This window comes from Siphateles boraxobius, unplaced genomic scaffold, assembly GCF_051911475.1.
Source record: "Siphateles boraxobius isolate OS27281-9 unplaced genomic scaffold, OSU_SipBor_1 41, whole genome shotgun sequence".
Lineage (NCBI taxonomy): Eukaryota > Metazoa > Chordata > Actinopteri > Cypriniformes > Leuciscidae > Siphateles > Siphateles boraxobius.
In genome coordinates this window covers 5,576,857-5,600,373 of record NW_027509042.1, presented here as the reverse complement: position 1 = coordinate 5,600,373, position 23,517 = coordinate 5,576,857, and the positions used below count along the sequence as shown (strand labels likewise).

General features: G+C 44.2%; 1 protein-coding gene across 2 annotated transcripts in view; it reads left to right on the top strand.

Annotated features, from left to right (window-relative positions):
- The window catches only part of tafa3a (TAFA chemokine like family member 3a), a 114,841-nt gene that overhangs the window by 16,442 nt on the left and 74,882 nt on the right, over window positions 1-23,517 (top strand). The window contains exon 1 of one of the 2 annotated variants that reach the window (XM_077197985.1): window positions 14,986-15,101. The exons of the other annotated variant lie outside the window; for it this stretch is intronic. The gene's annotated coding sequence lies outside the window, so the exon portion shown is untranslated. Of the gene's footprint in view, window positions 1-14,985; window positions 15,102-23,517 lie in introns of those variants that run through there. 2 annotated transcript variants of the gene reach the window in all.

Genomic DNA, 23,517 nt, shown 5'->3' with positions numbered 1-23,517 from the left:
GACGACCCCGGGATAAAATAGTCAGAATATAAACACTTATTATAGGAGTACCGTAGTGATTCAGAATAAGGCCCTGTTTACACGAGAACGATTCTGGGTGAAAACGTAAAAATATTTTATCGGATGTGCCTTTCGTTTACACGGCGACGGCGTTTTGGAGGCTTAAAAACGCAAAAAAGTGAAACCACCCTCCAGAGTGGAAATCATAAAAACGATCCACCGTCGCGTTCCCATCTAAACAGTAAAAACGCAAATCTGCTCACTATGGCTCTCGTCGCGTACGTGTTTACGTCACAGGCATGCGCCATTACAGGAAAATAACCCCAATATGTCGGATTATTGCCATACGTCGGACCTTCAAGTTGCCCTAGCAGCTCTGATAAACGTACAAGAGTCTTTTCAGCAGTTGTACAAAATATTCTCAGATACTGGTGTTGTTGTGTCGCAGTGCTTCACATTGCCACCTAGCCGCCTGGAGTGCATACTACATCGAATTTCACACACTTTTGCGTCACCATATGCACGCGGATTTCCCCCCGATAACGCTCGTCTAAACGCAGAATAAAAAGCGCCACTTTTGCGTTTTCTCTTCAGATCGTTTCCGTGTAAACATAGCCTAAGTCAAAAGCACGGTTTGGAAAATGTATTCATGATGTAGCCTACTCGTTCATTTTGAACATAACTTACGGACTGCAGCAGCTGATACAACGGCGTTCTGTTGCTCAAGCGTCCACTCGCACAAATGCGACCACATAACATTTTAACTCGCACATTCTCAAAAAATGGTCACAGTCTGGAACCCTGTGGTTCTTAAGCAGAAAATCAGCAGATTAGACTGATTTCTGAAGGATCATGTGACACTGAAGACTAAAGTAATGATGCAGAAATTTATCTTTGTATCACAGGAATAAATGACATACTTTTGTATAAAATATATTATTTTAAAATAGAATTACAGTTTAAAAGGTTCCTTTAAATTGTAATAATATTTCACAGTATTACTCTTTTACCATATTTTTGATCAAATATATGCATAATTGGACAGCATAAACATCTTACAGACTCCTTAAATTATATTATAATTTTTTTTTAAATTTAATAATTATTATATTTTGAAGACAACTGAAATAAAATGAATCTGGCTGGCAATAGATACACCTAATTATTTATACTCTAATGTTCAGTTTGGCATTAATGCAATAAAAAGCATATTTTTCAAAAGAAGTCATGGTAATGTTTCCAAAATAATTTCCCCTCCCACCCACTATTGTAATGTTATACTAGATGTATAAACCATGGCTGTCTACAGAAAATCCTTGTGATTAATCCCATGATTTTGTTATTTAGAGGGTCAATTATATTAAATCTGTAATGTAATGGATTAAGTTACTAACTGCAATTTTTTCATGTAATTTAGAATCAGTAACATACTACAATTTTTAAGTAATTTACTCAACACTGACCATTCATATGTGTATGAAATCTCATCATACTGTTTGCAGCCAAGCAGACATAGCAACCAACTCATCCAATGATGTGAGTTTGGGGGCGGAGCTTTCTTTTTCTCCAACCAATAAGAAAACAGGCGAAATGATCTGGAAACCAATTCAAAAACAGTCATTGTTTGCAATTCCATTTGATGACTCTATAGTGGTGCAGAAGTTACTTCACCTTTAAATTGTTTTTAGAGGGAAAATCCATTAAACTGGACTTAGTTGTTCACCACTTAAGCAGCTAGTTGGGAATCATTAGTCTAAAATCGCATAACCTTAATTATGCAACAGCGTAACCTTGCGGATATTTTGCAAGTGATTCTTCCCTGTGCCGATGTGCTCTTTCTTGAATGCAGCTCCATGTGTGATTGGATTTAGCAGAGAGCAGGGCAGCTTTGTGAGCGCAGAGAATGTGAGTGGGCATCCTGGAAGCTTCTGTGCCATCACATAATGCCTGACTGATGTGAGGAGTGAGAGACAAAGAAGAGAGAGAGAGAGAGAGAGAGAGAGAGAGAGAGAGAGAGAGAGAGAGAGAGAGAGAGAGAGAGAGAGAGAGAGAGAGAGAACGAGATTCTGGAAGAAACAGAAGGAGGGAATGAGAGAGAAGGGATAAAGGGACGGATAAAGAAAGGGGGATACAAAAACGACAGTGCATGAGAGAGGGATGAGGAAGACGGGCGACAGAGGCCGCATGTTTTATAGATGCCATTTAAAAGAGCGTGCTGGAGTGGAGGTAGACTGCAATGAACTGTGACCGTGACAAAACACCAAGACAATAAACAAACAAATTGGTTGCCTTGGAGTCGTCGGTGTGCCATCCCGCCTCCCACCGGAGCGAGAACATCCCCATATCCTGCACGGTGTGTTCCTTTGAGATTAAAACAGGAAACACATCTCTCTCAGTCTCCTTCTTTCTCTCTGGCCACCGGTTCTCGATTGCTCTCATTTTTTTCTTTTCTATCTCTCTCTCTAACTCCTAATGTCCCCAAAGGAAAATGTTATTGCTCAACGGTTGCTTTTTCATAGCTCATGAGATCTCAGTTATGTTTCATTCAAGTATCAACAATAGATAAAAAAAGTGAGACAATTGTTGATGACATTTTTTTACAGTATGCTTTTGAAAGAAGTCTCTTATGCTCACCAAGACTGCAGTAATTTGACCAAAATACATTAAAAACAGTGATGTTGTAAAATATTTCCCCTAATTTGTATATATTCTAAAATGTCACATGGTCCTTCAGAAATCATTGTAATATGCTAATTTGGAGCTAAAAACATTTCTTATTATTATCAATTCTGAAAACAGGTTGTGCTGATTAATATTTTGAGCAAATCTTTTTTTTAGGATTCTTTGATGAATAGAAGTTCAAAATAACTGCATTTATTTGAGTTAGAAATATTTTGAAACATTGCAAATGCCTTTACTGTCACTTGAACAATACAATGCATCTTTGCTGAATAGAATAATGTCTTATATATTATAATCAGGGCTTGACATTAACTTTTTTGCTCACCAGCCACCGTGGCTAGTGATTTTCCAAAGTTACTAGCCACTCAGCATTTTCACTGGCCACAATTGTGACATTGATACCTTGGGCCTTGGGGAAACACTGCCATATAGAAATTTTATTATCTCACAATTTGGCGCAGGTATATTAGGCTGCTGTCACTTTAAGACCTGACACATGGATCCATTATACTGTTACACATGGATTTTTTCCAACGGTTTACTTTGACTTAAAACATATTGTGTTTTAATGAATACTCATCAAGACTTGCATTTTAACATAGTTTTGTGTGTATTTGACTGTTTACTACTGAGAGATGGCTTTATGTGCACACACTTTGGGTGAACAGATAAAATAGAAATAAAAACAGACAAAATGAGACTTAGTAGAGAGCTATACAATGAATTGATTTCAATCAGTAGCACAGTTAAGATTATTTTGTTGGATTTGATGAGAAATATTCGAGATTACATTGAGATTTCTTTTTTCCTTGCACACTTTGGTATATTTGCTAATCTACAAGAGCAGTTTGACATTGTTTTTCCCCCTGAAACTCTAAAAGCGACACATGAGATTACTGGAGTCTTTTTCTCAGGGGATAAGTCTCCATTTAATCTCATTTCTCTGATCTCATAAAGAGATCTCATTCGTAATTTTACTATATTTATATCTCCACCTCTTGTTTTTATCCCTACTTGCAAATACACCAAATGTAATTGTGTATATGTTACGGTAGTTGTTTTTTACTCCAGTGACATCTGTGTGTTGCTTGAGTTTCAGGAGTAATGCTGCCTTCATTGGAATTATCGTAAATATGAGTTTCCTAGTAAAAAATGGACATGAACACCCTCTCATATTGTATTTACCACTGGGAATCTCGGAGATAATTTTGATATCCGAGTTCCTGAGTTGAGCCTGCCGTAAACTATAAACATGACGGAGGGGAGAACGATTGCTGCTGTGACAGGTATGCTTTATTAGTTATTTCACAACAGCGACATTGCCTTGTCTTATCATTAGAGTAATGCATAATTTGAAGCATATTGTAGAGCAGAAATAGCCTGTATAAACTTCCAGAATCGTCAGCAAGCTGATTATCTAGACAGCTCTGTGAATTTTTATTTTGTGGTCAATGAATGGGACACTAAATATCATTTTGGCTTTAATAAGATTTACCCAAAAATAGGGAAGAATAAACCCATGATTCCTGTTGTTTCCGACAACAAAGCACTTGACTGGTAATCACGACTTCAGAAGTGGAAGGATATTTCCGATGGCACACGAATTCAGCATATTTCTTACAGTCCGTGAGCTGGTCACTGTTTGTCCACTGCTTGCCCTGGGCTCCATCAGGCTGAGTTTATGTGGCAGTCTTGTTGTGAGGCGCAGTGTAAACACAGTGAAATTGCTCAGGGCCACATTCCTCTCTCCACACTCTCTTTTCGATCCCACCGGACTTATTTTCAATATGCCACTCTCAAAGCAAACCATATTACCATAAGCTCTCTCAATATACCAGGGCTGTGCAGAAAAATATCGTCCCAGGCTGAAATTTTGATGAACAGCTTAGCGTGACTTTTTCAATTTTCCAATGCCTACCTGATATCAGATCGACCGCTCATTAGTTTACTTTCACTTACAAGTTTGGAAAGCATAGACGGGCAAATTTAGATGCGCTTGGAATTTAGGCATCCATGATATTTCTGGTACAGCCACATTGTTTCAGTCAGTGTGGCTTACTGGCTTATTATTTTTCTCAGGGTGAGAACTAGTTTTCAAGCCAGGGTGAGAACTAGTTTTGTTAATTAAATTGTGAAGAACTTAGATTAAAGTCTATTCAAATCAAGAGAAAAAAATTCTTCTGTGATGGCAAAACTGAATTTTTAGCATCATTACTACAGTTTTCAGTTTCACATGATCCTTTTGAAATCTTTATAATATGCTGATTTAGTGCTAATAAAAAAAAAAATTATAACCAATGTTGAAAACAGTTGTGCTGCTTAACATTTTTGTGGAAACCATAATGCATTTTTTTCAGGATTCTTTGATGAATAGAAAAGAACAGCATTTATTTGAAATATAGATCTTTTGTAACATTATAAAAATGCCTTACTGTCACTTTTGACAACCCCACTTTACCTGGTATTAGACATGCCTTACTATTTAACAAAATACAAGAACTATAGCACACTAAAAACAAATGAAACAAGAAACCAATACACTTACACACTACTGCTGACATCTGCTGCTTGACTGCTTCTCCAGTAATACTTTGTAATACTATACTATTCCCTTGATATGAAATTACTCACCATGTTTTTGTTATACTTTTCACCTCTATTCTAAAATTTTAGCCTGAGGAGTTGAACACAACAACCATTAGGATCAGCATCTGACAAGAACATTTGGGTTGTATAAGGATTGTGTCGTTAAAATGCCTGTAGAAACTCCTATAAATGTACAATTTACAGACAAATGATTTATTGCTTCATTCATTTTATGTAATTAAACAGGACATATATGTAATGACTATCTCATTTGTTTACTATGAGCACAACATATAATTGAGACATGAGGTGTTTGCAAATGGAGAGCATACGCTGTAGAGTTGTACTCCACCATTACAAGTCACGGATGTACCGCCCACGTTCCTGACAGCATAATCATGGCAGTGCTGGAACTGGCCTCAGAGGCGTCCCACTTGCCCGCCCCTTCTGTGGGTTCCCGCTCCTGCCGCACACCCATGCCACGTTTGTTGTAGCGTGTCGGCGTTTGGCAGCCCTTTTTCCTTCCCCTTTCTGTTTTCCCAAATCTCCATTATCTCCAATGCCGCAGAACGTCCTAAGGCCTTTACTGTCAGTTATCAACAGCTCTTAACGTTCGGTTTGGCTTTGCGTTTTCAGATAAAGAGTTGTGTTGTGACGGAACAGGAAAAGTTTTAATTTGGTGTTTCTTCAACTATGGGAACTTTTGCCCTGTGGAAAATTAATTTTCTCAAAACACTTTTCAAATTCTTCCCTAATTTTGTCTGCTAACATATCCAACAGTATATACAGGGGAATTCTGCCGTTTTTGCCATTTCTTATGAATGTCAAATCACCATTAATTCTGTAAACGACGGCAATGGAAGTTTTCAGGGGACAAAAATGGTCTTGCTAAGGCTAATTTGATAACATGCATTTTATGTATCTAAATACACAGAATCCATCCATCCATCCATCCATCCATCCATCCATCCATCCATCTATATACCTATATCTATCCTGATACTGTTGTCTTACCAAGTGACTTTTAAAAAAACTTAATGGCACAATTGATGGAAATGATCATGTTGGAATTGTTTCAAAAAGAAAAAAAAATACAATGTAATTGGCATATAGTTGAAGAGACTGCACTTTCTTTTCTCTGTTAATTCGCATTGCACTTTTTACGTCATCTCCTTGTATCTCTCTCTCTCTCTCTCTCTCTCTCTCTTGCTCAAGCAGTATTCATGCATCCCAGCAACCTCTGCCAGGTCCGCCCCACGCCTGTAATCATTAGGCTGCAATTTGGGGCTGAAAATCGCAATTATAGGCTACGGCAAATCGGTTGTTATTTTTCTCTGATGCTTGTTATTTCTTTGTCTGGGCAGAAACGACCCCTCTCTGATTGTAATTAGGGGAATATGAGACAATAAAGCACACAATTATGTGAAAGGTTTCCACATTTTTGCGCTTGTCAGGCAGGGCTGGGGGCGGTAGTCCCCTGGTGTAAACTGCAGCAGTGAAGAGTTGACAGATTGAAATGGGCGCCCCTGGCAGTTTTTGACCCTCTCATGTCTGATAAATAAGCTGGCAGAGCAGAGATCGAAAGATCGACAGAGGAAAGATTTTAATCTCTTTTTCTCTCACTTTTCCACCACCTGCCAGGGCACTTTCTTCTGACCTAACATAGAAAGTCTTCAAGTTACTCATCGTCAGACAATTCTTTGAAAGAACAGCAAGAACTTCAAAGGAGGTCTCTGATCATAAATTCATTCCACGCCGCCTTGTCTTAGCCTTGATCTATGACAAAGAATATGAAACAGATATCGGAATATTCGCTTTCGTTATCTCTCCCCCTCCCCACCTCAAACTCCACCCTCTACTTGGACTTGGCTCAAGGGCAGCTTTGGGCCGTTTGATCAAGCCGTTTTCTCTCATATGTATATGTGAATACGTAGAGATAAGACTAGATTGTCAGGACTCAAGATCGAAGCAATTCATTAGTTGGAATGGAGCCGTTTGAAAACCTAACAAGCGATCACATAAAGATTCCATATCGCTGGCACATTTTGCGGGGGAGGAATCAAATCCTTCACGGTCCAATTGAGCTTGTCAGTTTTAGCAGGCAAACGCAACATGTGCTTCTTTTAAGCATTTCTTATGACCATTGTGGCAGTCTAACACTGTGCTGAGATTAGTTTTTTTGATTGAGCGCTGAAATTGAACGAACCTGGAACACAATCATTAACAACCATTGTCATTGGTTTAGGCTGTTACTATTGTGTCAAGCCTAAGTAAAGTCAAAGATGGTTTGTGTCTTTTTAGCAAAATGGAGGATAAATGCTTTTTTTAATGCTTAAACTTTATTTCAGAGCCCCTAAAGGCACGTGGGAATGGGCAAAAAATGAGATAATATATTTCAAAGCTTTTGCATTATCTCATAAAACTTTTGCTTTCACCTGAGAAACTTTTGTTTCCCTTAATTCTCGATTCTCTTACAGATGACATGTTCAGCTGTGAATACATCTCTTAAATGATATAATGGCTTGGCTCACATCATTTATGTGATATTTTTTAAGAAATTAAAATAATTCAATTAAAAATATTTTAAGCAATAATGTAATGTACATGTTTTACATATTTTCCTGATGTTTTAAAAAAAGATTCCATAACAGGAAAATATTTAATGACAAAAACAACAAAACTTGACAAAAACAAAAACAAGACACTCGCCATCTACCGGTAAATTACCATATTAGCCGATATATTGGAATAGTACTGTTGCTAACATAAGCAAAGTATGTATGCATACATAAAATTCATGGTGATTTGAGAATTACTGTTTGAGAATTAATGACTTTTAAAACATTCTGACAATGTCTCCTTCATATCTGTCATATCATACTACAAGAATTCAAGATAATGGAAAGACATTTTGTGTCCTTTACTTGCCTAATTTAAAGGTCTGAGGTAGATATCTTTACAAAATAATGAGATTTTCTGGAAATGAGCTTGCTGGAATTTTACACATTTTTGCGCTGAAAGTATTAATTTTACACATTCGTCTCATTGATTTCGATTTTCTATGGAGCCAAGAAGCTTACAGAACAGCATCAAGCAGTCCAACAAACACTCCCCAAAAAACAAATAATAATAATAAAGAAAATTGTTGTTACTAGGGCAGTTCCCCCAAATGGACATCTTTGTACATTAGGGAACGTTTACATGACAATATCCGCGTTTCCATTACCATTCAAATTGCGCACATTGAAATTGAAAATACGGCCAATGGAAACACGTAAATTTAGCAAAAACTCCCATTTATCGCAAAAAGTTTTTACGCCTGAGGTGGTTTTTCCAGGCAACTCGAAAAAGGAATATTTTGCAAAACTGAAATGGAAACAATGGCATTTACAGGTCAGCTGACGTGGATGTTTTGGACAGAAGACAGAGTTCTTTATAAAATTCATAAAATACAAAAGAATTGCAGGAATACTGGATTCTAAACCTTAAAGAAATGCCACAATCAAAAGCTTGAAGCAGATAGGAGGGAGAAACACCTCATATGTGCTGCTCACAAGTATAAGGGGCTTTCCTTACCATTAATGCTTGAAAAACACGCCTACGTCTCGTTCAATTAAAAATAATGACTGGTGCGGTGGCTGAGATATATATATATAAACCATATAAACCTACCAACATCCGTTGCCATGATTTTTGGAATGACTGACCGCGAGAGGAAAAAAATGACGTTTTAGTCGCATAACATCGGTTAATGGAAACTCTGTCATTTCGCAATGTTTTTTTATCGAATCGCAAAAGTTTTGCACAAATCTGTAATGGGCGTATAGACAACAACATCGTCCAAATGATTCCTGTTCACACGGATCCGGATTTTATGGCAGTAAAGAAATATACTGTACATATGGCTAATTGAGAAGAGGTGTACTATTACCTTTCCAGACTAATATTGACCTGGTGGAGGAAATTTTCCATAGACTTACATTGAAGGAGGTTCAAGAGTCATATTTATGCTAGAAAATAATATCATGAGACTGAAATGTTTGAATTGTTAACTTTGGACACTCATTGATAGATCACCAGACAACCAAAAATGCTGCTCTTTACAAATTAAGCCAATTAGGCACATATGGTTAGACATCTTGAATATTTATGTCACAGTCACTCTGTGCAAAAAAACAAAAACAGAAAAACTTTTCAACCATTACATTCTCAGGGTTTGCTTCTAGAACAATTTTAAGCACAGTCCCACGGCCTTTTCCACAGGGCATAGCAGTGGGTTGGATTCCAAAGCAACATTTTGAGACAGTGTCAAGAATTACTATGTAAGGAGAGAGAAGACAATGGCTTATCTGCAGCGCCTCTGCATCTGTGGAGGTGACTAATTTCTCTGAGCTACGGAACCATCACTTAGAGTTCAGCGGGAAAAAATATTATAACGTGTGAGAGAAAGAGGCAAGCCAAGATTGGATGAGCTCTGCTCTACTTTTCACAGGAAGGAAGAGCTGCCCACATCGCTGGAACCTGACATGCTCTCTTTTCCCACTCTACGGCCTCCTGTCTGTTTGACAGCCTGATCCATGTTTACTTCCTCTCAAAAGCTATACGGACAAATCATAGACGGCCATGAACCGTCTCTGCCTCTCCCTCAATCTTTTTGTCTGTGTGCGAATGTGTGTTCGAGATGCCAAACCTGATGTTTCCTCTCTCCAATTTCCACTTTCTCAATGCATGTCAGCCAAGTGGAAAAGACCTGTCAATCAAATAAAGCATGCACACAAGCCAGTATTTCCTAAAGATTTTTTTCTTTGCAGAAATCCTTGTTGCAACCGGGTCCTTACTACATCCTTTATTTTTAACATTTGTTTATTTATTACAATTAATGTTGTGAATATAATTGATTAATTTAGAGGAATTCAAAAAAAAAATAAAAAAAAATGAATATGCACCTTGACCACTACAATACATGGCATAATAATGATTTTTTTTCTACCACTGGAGCAATTTGATGTCATGCTCATTACAAGTATTATTAGCTCACAAGAGTCATCTAGTTGTGTGTAAAGCTAGTGAAGCCAATGCAATAGAAAGACATGTTGTCTACAACATTTTTTCATGCCATCACATTCAATTCAGACCGCCAAGTCACAACTCGGGAAAAACATAATTTCTTTTGTCATGGCGCTGTGTAGGAAAGACTGGCACACACATAATTAAACGTCAAAGAACACATGCGGATCTTGCAGTAAAAGTAATTCTACACTTCCAAAATTACTCTGAATTCTGACAACAGACAGATGTTTCCATTGATTCATTCTTTCAACGGAACGTGTTCTCTTGAACTTACATAAAACTTATTTCACAAAACTTTGTAGATGGCTTTTCTAGAGGGCCACAATTAATGTCAAATACCATTCAAAAGTTTTGGGGTCGGTAAGATTTTTTTATGTTTTTAAAAGAAGTCTCTTTTGCTTAAAGGGGTCATCGGATGCAAAATTCACTTTTTTTTAATTGTGTTTGCATATAAATGTGACCATTAATCCATTCACTCCTTTTTTTTAATCCTCAAAAAGCCTAAACACACATGCTCCGCCCACGACCGCTGACGGACTGTCCCGTATTAGCATATTTCCACCCTCAGCCTTTTGTATACTATCTGCCAGCAGGTTGCCATGGAGGTGTGGATACGCCCCATGGAAGAGAGGGGTGGGGTGAGCAGTTGCTCATTATCATTTAAAGAGACATGCACGTAACGTGTCGCTGTCAACAGAGCTGTTTTTGAGGAGGTAAAAAGGGTGTTGTTTTACACAACCATGGAGGAATTTTAACCGAAGTATATTACAAACTTTACATGAAGATGACCCCTTTAAAAAGGCTGGATTTATTTAATAAAAAAATACAGGGAAACAGTAATATCGTGAAAAATGATTGAAATTTAAATGAACTTTTTTCTGTTTTAATATATTTTCAAACAATTTATTCCTGTGATCAAAGCTGAATTTTTCAGCATCATTACTCCAGTCTTCAGTATCACATGATCCTTTAGAAATCATTCTAGTATGCTGATTTTCTCCTTAAGAAACATTTATTTTTTATGTTTGTGGAAACCATGATACTTTTTTTCAATATTATTTGACCCCAAACTTTTGAACGATATATTCATAATCATTAGATCATCATCAAAATGAAAAAACGTATTTCTTTTATTAGCCTATACCTAAAATGTTCAACTTTATTGAAAATTAAAAATACACAGAGATAAAAGGAAGGTCTTTAACGACCACAATGATGAATGTGTCTCAGAAATTTGGCCATAAAGTTGTACGATCCGCATAAGTGGGCACTTAGAGGGAAATCTTTCTAGTGCTAAATTAAGTTTTAAAAAGGGGCTGACCTACAACCTACATCTCCATAACTGAGATCTCTGCAATAATTTTGAAAGGATGCTCAGTTTCCAAACAGTTTGTGTTAGTGGAGTTTTTTTATTTGAACAAACCATTCTCATTCACTTCCATGTACTATATTTTGGTCATTGAGCTCTCTCCCTTGTGAAGCACATATGGCTTTCACGATCCACACACGGGAAACAGGGGTTAAATCCAAAAGCAGTAGTTTTATTAGGGATAATCCAAAATCGTAAACCAGTCCAAAGCAAGGGTCAAAATCCAAAAGGCAATCCAACATGAACAGGAACAGGAACAAAACAAGAAGCAAGGAAACTGGATGACAGAAGTAGCGTGATACATACAAGGACTCCGTGACACATACTGAAACAGACAGGGTTATATACACAGGGAATCGACAATGATAATGGGGAATTGGCTGAGTGCAATGATCAGTGATAAGGAACAGCTGAGTGCATGATGAGACAAAGGATCGTGGGAAATGTAGTTCATAAGTGAAGGACACCTTGGGAAAGGAGGACATCTAGTGGACATCAGGGGAACACAAACCCAACACTGTGACATAACCCCACCCTCTACGGAGCGGCTACCAGACGCTCCACGACAACAACAACAAACAACACAGAAAACACATCACAATAAAAGAGGTTCAGGAGGGAGGTGGAACGGTGGAGGATCAGGGGGAGGGAAGGTGGGCCAGGTCCATGAAGGGAGACAGGAACAAGGGGTGAGGGTTTAACCGGGGACCAGGGCAAAACAAAAAATCTATCGGGCATCCAGGGGGAAACATAAAGTCCATCGGGAGGCCAGGGCGAAACACACAGTTCATCGGGAGGCCAGGGCGAGACGCAAAGTCCATCGGGCGGCCAGGGCGAAGAAGACCTCTCGGGGGGCCAGGGCGGTGACGACCCCTCGGGCGGCCAGGGCGGTGAAGACCCCTCGGGCGGCCAGGGCGGTGAAGACCCCTCGGGCGGTCAGGGCGGTGAAGAACCCTCGGGCGGCCAGGGCGGGGAAGACCCCTCGGGCGGCCAGGGCGGGGAAGACCCCTCGGGCGGCCAGGGCGGAGCAGACCCCTCGGGCGGCCAGGGCGGAGCAGACCCCTCGGGCGGCCAGGGCGGAGCAGACACCGGCTCAGGAACAGCAGACACCGGCTCAGGAACAGCAGACACCGGCTCAGGTACAGCAGACACCGGCTCAGGAACAGCAGACACCGGCTCAGGAACAGCAGACACCGGCTCAGGTACAGCAGACACCGGCTCAGGTACAGCAGACACCGGCTCAGGTACAGCAGACGACGGCTCATGTACAGCAGACACAGGCTCAGGTACAGCAGACACCGGCTCAGGTACAGCAGACACCGGCTCAGGAACAGACACCGGCTCAGGTACAGCAGACACCGGCTCAGGACCGGACACCGGCTCAGGAACAACAGACACCAGCTCAGGTACAGACACCGGCTCAGGAACAGACACCGGCTCAGGAACAGACACGGGCTCAGGAACAGACACAAGAACTGTAACAGTCACAAGAACAGACACAAACACAGAAACAAACACTGGCTCTGTCGCTGGAACAAGCACTGGCTCTGGAACAGACAATGGCTCCAGCTCTGGAACAGGCACTGGCTCTGCCTCCGGCTCTGGAATGGGCATTGGCTCTGCCTCCGGCTCTGGAACGGGCATTGGCTCTGCCTCCGGCTCTGGAACAGGCATTGGCTCTGCCTCCGGCTCTGGAACGGGCAATGGCTCTGCCTCCAGCTCTGGAATAGACACTGGCTCCGGCCCTGGAACAGACACTGGCTCCGGCCCTGGAACAGACACTGGCTCTGGCCCTGGAACAGACACTGGCTCCGGCTCTGAAACAGCAGACACGGGCATTTCCAGGATCCGAGCCAGACGCTCCAGATAGTCCAGGTCCATGAAGGCAGACGGCACTGGCTCTGCCTCCGGCTCTGGAACGGGTACTGGCTCTGCCTCCGGCTCTGGAACGAGCACTGGCCCTGCCTCCGGCTCTGGAACAGCAGACACTGGCTCCGGCTCTGGAACCGCAGACACAGGCATGTCCAGGATCCGAGCCAGACGCTCCAGATAGTCCAGGTCCATGAAGGCAGACAGACTGTGAACAGTCTCTGACTGGGCAGACGGAACGTGAACAGTCTCTGACTGGGCAGACGTGACGTGAACAGTCTCTGACTGGGCAGACGGAACGTGAACAGTCTTTGACCGTGACGGTGAGATGTTGGCTCTGAGCTGTCCCTCACTGGCCCAGGGTCGAAGGGGGGCCAGGGTGGAGAGTGGTGTTGAACTTCTTCTCGACCACCTCCTCCTTGCGACCTCCCCGGGTCCCACGGAAAATGACTAGGCGGGTTCCCTGAAAATAATCTCTCCTCTCCCGCTCAGTGGCAGGGGAAGAGAAGTTTGAAAACATACCGCTGGATTTAGGGTGTGACGGAGTCCTTCTGTCACGATCCACACACGGGAAACAGCGGTTAAATCCAAAAGCAGTAGTTTTATTAGGGATAATCCAAAATCGTAAACCAGTCCAAAGCAAGGGTCAAAATCCAAAGGAGGACATCTAGTGGACATCAGGGGAACACAAACCCAACACTGTGACAATGGCTGCTTTGACCTTTTCTTACTTCAAAGTCTGACTATAGCACAGGGGTGTGAAGGAGCATATAATTGGTTGGACATACTGAATGAATATGCCCATACTGTACTGAATGAGCAATGCTTTCCCTGCCAGTCAGAATCACAACACATCATTAATGAATGACTCTTTTGAGTCAGTTCACTCGTGTGAGCTGGCCAAACAACATAGCAACATTGTCTGAATCGGTTCTGCATTAAGTTAAAATCTTTTAGACAGTTCATTCACGCACTGAATCATTTGGAGCTTATATTTACTTACAGTCTTTTGTCATCAAACATAGAAATCCATTCTGGTTAGAGTCGAAGAATTTAAGTTAAATCCCATCACATGTAGCCTGTGAATGACTCTGTATGATCAGGCATATCCAACCAGAAAATATATCACAAAGTCAAGTAAAAAGGATATTAGCTTATACGTATTAATTTAAAGAACCATTATATTACTGTGTGTCTGCTGAATTCCGTCAGCTGTTTATTAGAATCAGAACGAGAGATTCACGATTCTGTTCTCTTCAATGACTTGAATAAACACGGTTGGAATCGGTTCATCATGATCCAGTTCGAATCATTTCGTACAGCCCTATGCTCCGACGTGCTAACAGTCGTTTGAAGCGGTTTCTCATTCCGTAAAATATTAACACGAAACTTTTTAACACAAATAGCGCCGGATTAAGTAGATATTCCCCTACAATCCATATAAATACATATTATCGTCTACGAGCGATGAAGGTCTTCACAGTGTGGAAACACCTGCACGCGCCACTCCCGAATTAATCTCCAGGTAAATAAAAACTCGAATGTATCATGCCGATTACCATTACCATATTTTTTGGACATGTACTGTGGTTCTTTGAATAACATTAGAGTACTATTTATGTAAATGTCAGAGACAACTGAGAACATGATAGTCATTTAGGCCTGACGTTACCTCTGTTGTTTTAAAGGGTAGTTTTGATAAACTGTATCGTGTGAGTAGGCTAAGTGGTTTAGAGATAATTTGTTATCAGTTTGTGCACCTTGCATCTGGCTTGTTTGTTAACCACCATTAACACCAGCTGGCAAAAGAGTTTTTTTGTTTTAGTAGCCTACTTCTTTTAGAGACGTTTTTTCCCCCCTAAGGCCATGTGTCCACCAAAGCGTTTTTAGCCGGCTGAAAACGCTAGGCGCTCTGCTGAAAACGTACTCGGTTACCTAACGTAACCTCGGTTCTCTCTAGAAGAGGGAACGAGTATTGCGTAAGTATAGCTTACGCTACGGGAAAGATTAATCTTTTCGAGATATTGAAGCCAAAAAATTATCCTTAATTTTTGTATCCATTGTCAACGCAGTGCCGCAGCTAGCAGACCTTGAGCAGGCTGTCTAGCGTGCTCATAGGCTGCCCTGCGGGAACTGCTGCAGCCTACCACTGAGCCCGACGTGACGTCACGTCCAATGAAGGGCGCTCGCGCCTTCAGAGCGTCGAAGCCCGCCAGAATGGGCGTGGCTTAGCGTATATAAGCAGGCTCGGAGCCTGAATTCTCTGGTTTTCATCGACTGAAGCGAAAAAACGCTTGTGCACAAGCACGGCAGGTTACGCAATACTCGTTCCCTCTTCTAGAGAGAACCGAGGTTACGTTAGGTAACCGAGTACGTTCTCTTACGAGAGGTTCTCTCGTTTTGCGTAAGTATAACCCCTTGTCAACGCCGTGCGCGCCAGCATACACTTATGAGTCCCAGAAAGATACGGGGATCCCAGATCAGCGGGAATAAGCGCATGTAATATAAGCGCAGTAAAAGCACTCACAGGGAATACAGAGCGGCGATGCCGGTCAATGTATAAGCATATAGCACATAACCTGATACAGCGCAGCTCAACCAGAAGAGCTAGTCACATGAGAGTAGTTTGCGCATGATAGTACCTGGGCAGAACTGACCTCTCACTTAGACTGATAGTAGTTTCACCTGCAGGGCGGGAACTTCCAGATTGTATAATCTGACAAAGGTGGACGGGGAGGCCCAGCCCGCCGCCACACATATGTCATGGATAGAAATTCCACTGGACCATGCCCACGAAGAGGCTACCCCTCTGGTGGAATGAGCCCTGACGCCCAAGGGGCATTGCAGACCTTTTGCTGTATAAGCAGCTGCAATCGCATCTATTATCCATCTGGATAGACTGTGTTTCGAGGCGGAGAGACCTTTGGTGCGTCCACCAAACAAAAGGAAAAGCTGCTCGGCGCGCCTGAAAGGGGCCGAGTGCATAATGTAAACTCTCAGCGCCCTGACTGGCAGAGGAGATTAACATCACTCTCGCCATCGGATGCTGGCAGAGCCGATAGCGAAATGACCTGTGCTCTGAACGGTGTGCCAATCACTTTAGGAACATAGCCATGTCTAGGTTTGAGGATGACTTTCGAGTCATTCGGGCCAAACTCGAGACACGTGGCGCTAACAGACAGCGCGTGTAAGTCCTCCACACGTTTGACTGACGACAGAGCGATCAGAACAACGGTTTTAAGTGATAAGTATTTTAGATCCGCAGAGTCTAAAGGTTCAAAGGGGTATGCTTTCAGGGCCTCGGGGACCGAAGAAAGATTCCACATAGGAACTGAAGGGGGGCGCGGGGGATTCATCCTCCTGGCTCCTCTGAGGAAGCGGATGATGAGCTCGTTCCTGCCTATCGACTGGCCGCGCGTCGATTCTGAGAATGCTGCGACGGCTGCCACATAGACTTTGAGCGTGGAGGGGGACCTTCCCTTTTCCAATAGCTCTTGAAGGAAACTGAGCAACCGCGGAACCCCACATTTCAGTGGGTCCAGATTTTTTTCAGTGCACCATTTAGAGAACACAGACCATTTAGACGCGTAGAGCCTTCTGGTAGAAGGAGCTCTAGACTGCGTGATAGTGTTCAGTACTGCGTCTGGCAGGGCAATGGGTAACCATTGGTCAACCATACGTGCAGAGACCAGCGCTCTGGATGGGGATGCCAGATCGAGCCGCGAGCTTGAGAGAGGAGATCTGCTCTGACTGGAATTGGTCACGGGGCTGTCTGTGAAAGCCGCGTTAGCTCCGGGAACCAAGTCTGGTTCTCCCAGCGGGGGGCTATGAGGAGCACTGATTGGCGCGTTTCCCTGATTCTCTTGATCACCTGTGGTAACAGAGATACTGGGGGGGAAAGCATATAGTGGGCGGCTGGGCCAGGTCTGGGCCAGCGTGTCCTCGTTCTTTGAAAAGAACTTTGGGCAGTGAGCGTTGTCCTGTGACGCAAATAGGTAGACCTCCGCTTTGCCTAAAAGGCGCCATAGCAACTGGACTGTTTGAGGGTGCAGGGACCATTCCCCCGGGGGAACATTGTTCCTGGACAGTCTGTCTGGGCCGTCGTTCAGATGGCCTGGCACATGCGCCGCTCTCAGCGAGCGCAGGTGGTGCTGAGACCAAACGAGGAGGCGTTCTGCCAGATTGCAGAGATTTCTGTATCTGACACCGCCCTGGCGGTTCACGTAGGACACCACAGACATGTTGTCCGAGCAGACTAGAACATGTGGGTCCTGTATAAACGGGAGGAAACGCTTCAGCGCATTCTCGACCGCTATCATTTCCAGACAGTTTATATGAAGGAGTTTTTCCCGGTCTGACCAAAGGCCAAAGGCCTTCCGGTATGAGACTGTCCCCATAACCAGTCCCCGCTAGGCCTGTCGCGATAATCAATATATCAATTAATCGCACGATAAAAAAAATGAGCTCGATAATTTTTCCGGCCGCAAAAATTTCCATTTGCATGCTTGTTTTGTTTTCCTCGTCTCTCTCTCTCTCTCTCTCTCTCTCTCTCTATCTCTCTCTCTCTCTCTACCAAAGAGACTGGATGACAATATCAACGCTGACCGCCACACATTGATTTTCGAGTGTTTTTTTTTTACTGAGCCTATTCACAATTGTATTTGATTGCAGAGCGCCATAGCGCGTACATCTCTCTCTCTCGCGCGCGCTCTTTCACCCTCATATGATCCGTCTATGGCTTAAATCAAACTTCATTCACGCACACATATATGAAACACTTGTCTTGCATACACATATATTAAGTAGTCAAACATACATGTACACAGCTGAATGCTCAAACAAATAACCTACATATGAAATGCACAACGACACACCTAAAGTCGCTCACGCACATACACGCAAACTCTACACACACGAGAACTAGATGCGCACACACACACACTCTCCACGCACATCATATGAGACACGCGTGCGCACAAAAACTCTCCACGCACATATGAGATGTGCGCACACATAGACATCATATGATGTCTATGCGCGCACACACACAAACTCGCGCACACTCATATGAGCCGCGAGCGCGCGTGCACACACACACACACACACACACAAACTCGCGCACAAACTCAATGAGACGGAGCACACACACACACAAACTCTCCGCGCACATACTCATTTGAGACGCGAGCACACACACACAAACTAGTGCACATACTCATATGAGTTGCATGCTAACACAGTAGGTACATGATGCATATGATTCTCAGTGTGAACGGAAGTCACACATTGGTAAGTGCATTTTTTGTTAACAGAGACAGAGTCCATTGCTTTTATTGTTTTTGGTTGTTTTGCTCATTTAAATAGTCTTTAGAAATTTTTATTGATCTTTGAAAAGGTGTACCTGCATTATTATGTCATTATCATTATTTTAGATGAAAATGGTCTCAGACAATATTATCGTTTATTATCAATATTATCGTTTATCGCAATAATTTCTTGGACAATTTATCGTCCAGCAAAATTTGTTATCGTGACAGGCCTACTCCCCGCTGGTACCAGTCGGCCACTAACCAGGGCTGAAGAGCTGTGATACAGCTCTGAGTCACTCTGATCCGGGCACAGCCTGACTTCCAAGCTCGGTGAGTCACACGAGCGGCCAGCCAGCGTTGTATCGGGTGCATACGTAGCAAACCCAGCTGAAGTACCGCAGCGGCTGAAGCCATATAACCCAGCATCTTCTGGAATGTTTTCCAGAAGAAAGGATGTTTTCCTCAGCGCGGATGTTTTCCTCAGCGCGCGCGCTGAGTTGACAAGCGGGCCGTCATAGCCACGAAGTCCAGTTCTATTCCTAAAAAGGAAATTGACTGACTGGGCATTAATGAGCTCTTGGTCCAGTTGACCGTGAGACCCAGGCTTTCCAGGTGACTGAGGAGCACAGCTCTGTGAGACAGTATTTCTGACTCTGATTGTGCTAGAACCAGCCAATCGTCCAAATAGTTCAGAATTCGCATGCCCTGATTTCTCAAGGGGGCGAGTGCTGCGTCCATGCACTTCGTCAATATGCGGGGTGCTAAAGACAGACCGAACGGCAGGACTGTGTACTGATAAACCTGTCCGTCGAAGGCGAATCTCAAGAATGGCCTGTGACGGGGTATTATCTGAATCTGAAAATGGGCATCTTTCAGATCGAGAGATATAAACCAGTCTCTCGGGCGAACGTGCGCGAGGAGTTGTCTGGTTGTAATCATTTTGAACGGTCTTATCATAAGAGCTTTGTTCAAATGTCTCAGATCTAGTATGGGTCTGAGACCCCCGTCCTTCTTGGGAGCGAGAAAATAACGGCTGTAAAAGCCTGCCTCACTCAGAGAAGGCGGCACCGGTTCTATGGCCCTTTTGCATAGCAGTTTTGCTATTTCTGAGCGAAGTAGATGTGCTACTTCCGCATTCACTGTCGTCGTGGTCCGTGCTTGAAAGCGTGCTTTATTGTGCTTAGCACCCATTCTGATACCCCTGGAATCGCTTCCCATCCTTTTATATGTGCAGCTAGGGGCAGAATGACCTCCGGGTTCTGATCGCCGCGCTGTGCGGGCTCGAGAAACTGGACCGGAGGAATGAGCTTTGACGGTGGTCCAGCCGCGGCGAGACCCAACAGTCTTTTCTCTCTCACTGTTGCTAGGAGGACTTCGCTTGCTCAGGTTTCAGCGTGATCTTTGGCCGCGGCCCACGTGGGGGGTGCGGTCTGCTGCGGTTAGCTGAGCGCGATCTGGGGCAGCCGCCCTGTCGCTGCGAAGATTGGCTGGACTGTCTCGGCTGAACTGGGCACTGTGTAGTGGCTCGTGCAGGCGGCCGGTCACGTGGGCGACCTGCAGCGGAGCTAGCGTGACGGGGCAGGAACAGATTCATAGCCTGAGAGGTTTTCTGAACTTCAGAAAAACCAGAGTGGGAGAGAGGAGCGTCGAGGAAGGCAGCTCGCTCAGTCTCCCTCATGTCAGCCAGCGTTAACCATAAGTGTCTTTCTGTGACAGTAAGCGAGGCCATGCACCGTCCTAGGGCTTGAGCTGCAGCCCTGGAAGCACGAAGGGAAAGATCCGTCGTGCTTCTCAGGTCCGTTACGGCAGCTGGATCCGGGCCTTTCTTGTCCCATTCACGGAGGAGATCGGCTTGTAGGATCTGTAGGACAGCCATGGAGTGCAGGGCGGAAGCTGCTTGTCCGGCGGCCGCGTATGCGCGACCGACAAGAGAGGATGAAGTCCTGCAGGCTTTAGAAGGCAAAGCAGGCTTTGAGCGCCATCTCTCGGAGGGCGGGCAAAGGTGTGCAGCAATCGCTTCCTCAACCCTGGGGATCGAGCTGTATCCCTTCTCGTGGCGCCGTCCACTTGGGAGAGTGACGCGGAGATAGAGGATTGGAGCCTCGCGGAGAATGGAGCGTTCCACGATTTTGAAAGCTCAGAGTGCAGCTCTGGAAGGAAGGGTGCAGGCCTGGCAGGGGGCGCTCGACGGCTGCTTTCTCCAGAGTCACCGCCGTCGACCGCCCCCTGCCAGGTCTTTTGTGCGCGGGCTCCTTGGGCGGCGACCACTCGAGCCCGAGGTGGTCAATGGCCTGTGAGAGGAGGCGCATTAACTCAGCGTCCACTCCAGTGCGGGCCCTGCCGGATTCCTGGGTCAAGAAGGCGGCGGAGTGCTGAGAACTCGACCATCCCTCACTATCAGAAGCCAGGATAGAACAGATGTCCACAGCGGCGGGTCCTTCCGCCTCATCGTCAGACGCGGGGGCAGAGCGGACCGTAGCCGGTGCCTGCGCGCCGGTGAAGGTCGGCGGAGAAGGCGAGGCTCGAGGGAGGGACTCAGGCGAGCGTGTCGCAGCGGCCACAGGCTCCGGAGTCTTTGGGAACGGCGCTTCGTCCTGCGCGGTCCCCCAAAGGGCGGAGTGACAGCTTCAGTTTTGCAAGCTTCGAGTCGAGCCCGCAGGGTCGACATCGGAAGCTCTTCACAGTGCTCACATCCTCCGGTAGAGAGGTCAAGAGCAACGTGGTCCGGTCCCAGGCAGAGAGTGCAGATAACGTGGCGGTCTCCGACGCTGAGAGGGGCTCTGCACGAGCCACAAGTGTAACGAGGCATCTTGAAAAAGACATCTCGCGCTCTTTTAGATAGAATAGAAAGGATACGTCGCTGGATAGCGTAGCTGGCATGGAAGGCTGAAGGTGGCGAAGATAGCCGGCGTCCTCAGGCACTGTCCTTAGCTGGCTTGTCGCTGTTTCGACGGCTGCGGCGGCGGCTTCTCTAGATCCAGCAATGCGAAGAGCTCGCTGAAGAGATGAAAATCAGATAATTCAGCCTCCGAGCCTGCTTATATACGCTAAGCCACGCCCATTCTGACGGGCTTCGACGCTGTGAAGGCGCGAGCGCCCTTCATTGGACATGACATCACATCGGGTTCAGTGGTAGGCTGCAGCAGTTCCCGCAGGGCAGCCTATGAGCACGCTAGACAGCCTGCTCAAGGTCTGCTAGCTGCGGCACTGCGTTGACAATGGATACAAAAATTAAGGATAATTTTTTGGCTTCAATATCTCGAAAAGATGAATCTTTCCCGTAGCGTAAGCTATACTTACGCAATACGAGAGAACCTCTCGTAAGAGAACGCCTAGCACTGGGCGCTTGAGAGCGTTTTGGCAGCGCCTAGCGTTTTTTCAGTTGAGACGATTCGTTGCTATGATACAGAATATCCGCAGCACAGTTTACTTGTAACTGATTTCGTAGCTAATTCGTTTCATACTAAAAATGTATTTTTCATCCATTTTGTTCGGTTAGCTCTGCAGGTTGATGTCTTTGTACAGAAAGAATGTTGTGACAGTTGGTCGGTGTGGTATTCGTCGTGTGTAAAAAGTGACAGTGATGAGCGCAGCGTTTTACACCAAAGTTGAACATTTTTCAACTCTCGGCAACCAGTAAAAAACGCCGGGCGCTCAGCGCTTGAGCGTTAAATACACGCTCAGCGCCTCGTTACGCTCATGGCGTTTAAAAAAACGCGGCGCTCCCATTTAAAAAAACGATTGGAATTTTATGCCAGCTGCATGAAAAAACGCTTAGGTGAACACACGGCCTAACAATTAATGACATGTAGGTTTATAGTCCTTTGTAGTCACAAAATGTAGTCTCCTTTATATACATGTAGGCCTATATAGTTATACAGTATGTAGTCAATAAGAACATGGTCACGAACAACAGGTGAAATTATGAAGGTTGTAGAAAATGTGTCACTGAAATGTGTCCCTGGTGACCAGTCAAAAGATAGAAATCTCGAAATCCCCAGCACTAGCTCGGCTCCTGCATATGCATCCATCTACACAGCCACATCTGTGCATTCATGTAAAACTTTGAAAGCACTATTCTCCATTATTTATAGCCTTGTATTTCAGGCAAAAAATTAAGGGATGGTGTGTGCGTGTGTTGTTGATGAAAGCAGGAGTGTGTGTGGATGGACATGTCGTTTTGGCCCCTCATTAATGACAGCGAGAGAGCATGAGGCCTCTCTAATGCATCCTCTTACCTTGTTCTCTCTCCTCCGTAAGCAGCCTTTGCCTTGCCCTGACAGGCCAGAGCCGGTTCTCAAAACTGGTGTGATGGTCGACAGACAATTTTCTAGGTTTTTTTTCTTCAACCTCCTTTTTTACCTTCATTCTCTTGGGTGGGAGCACCGCTTCTGTGAGATGGAGGGATGAAGTGGGAAGAGCAGGGACGAGAGTGGCAGGAGAGTGGATAAAAAGACTGCTGTTCTTTTTCATTTGTGTCTTCTTTTTTTCTCCCCCTCATTTTCCCTCTTCTCTCAGCCAGCTTTTTCTCTGGCTGTCCTGGTTTTTGGTTCTCCAGGGCCAGGCCCTATATTCGACCGCCATCGGTGTGGGGCTGAGGTTTCTCTCAGATTCTTTGGTTTAATCAACTTT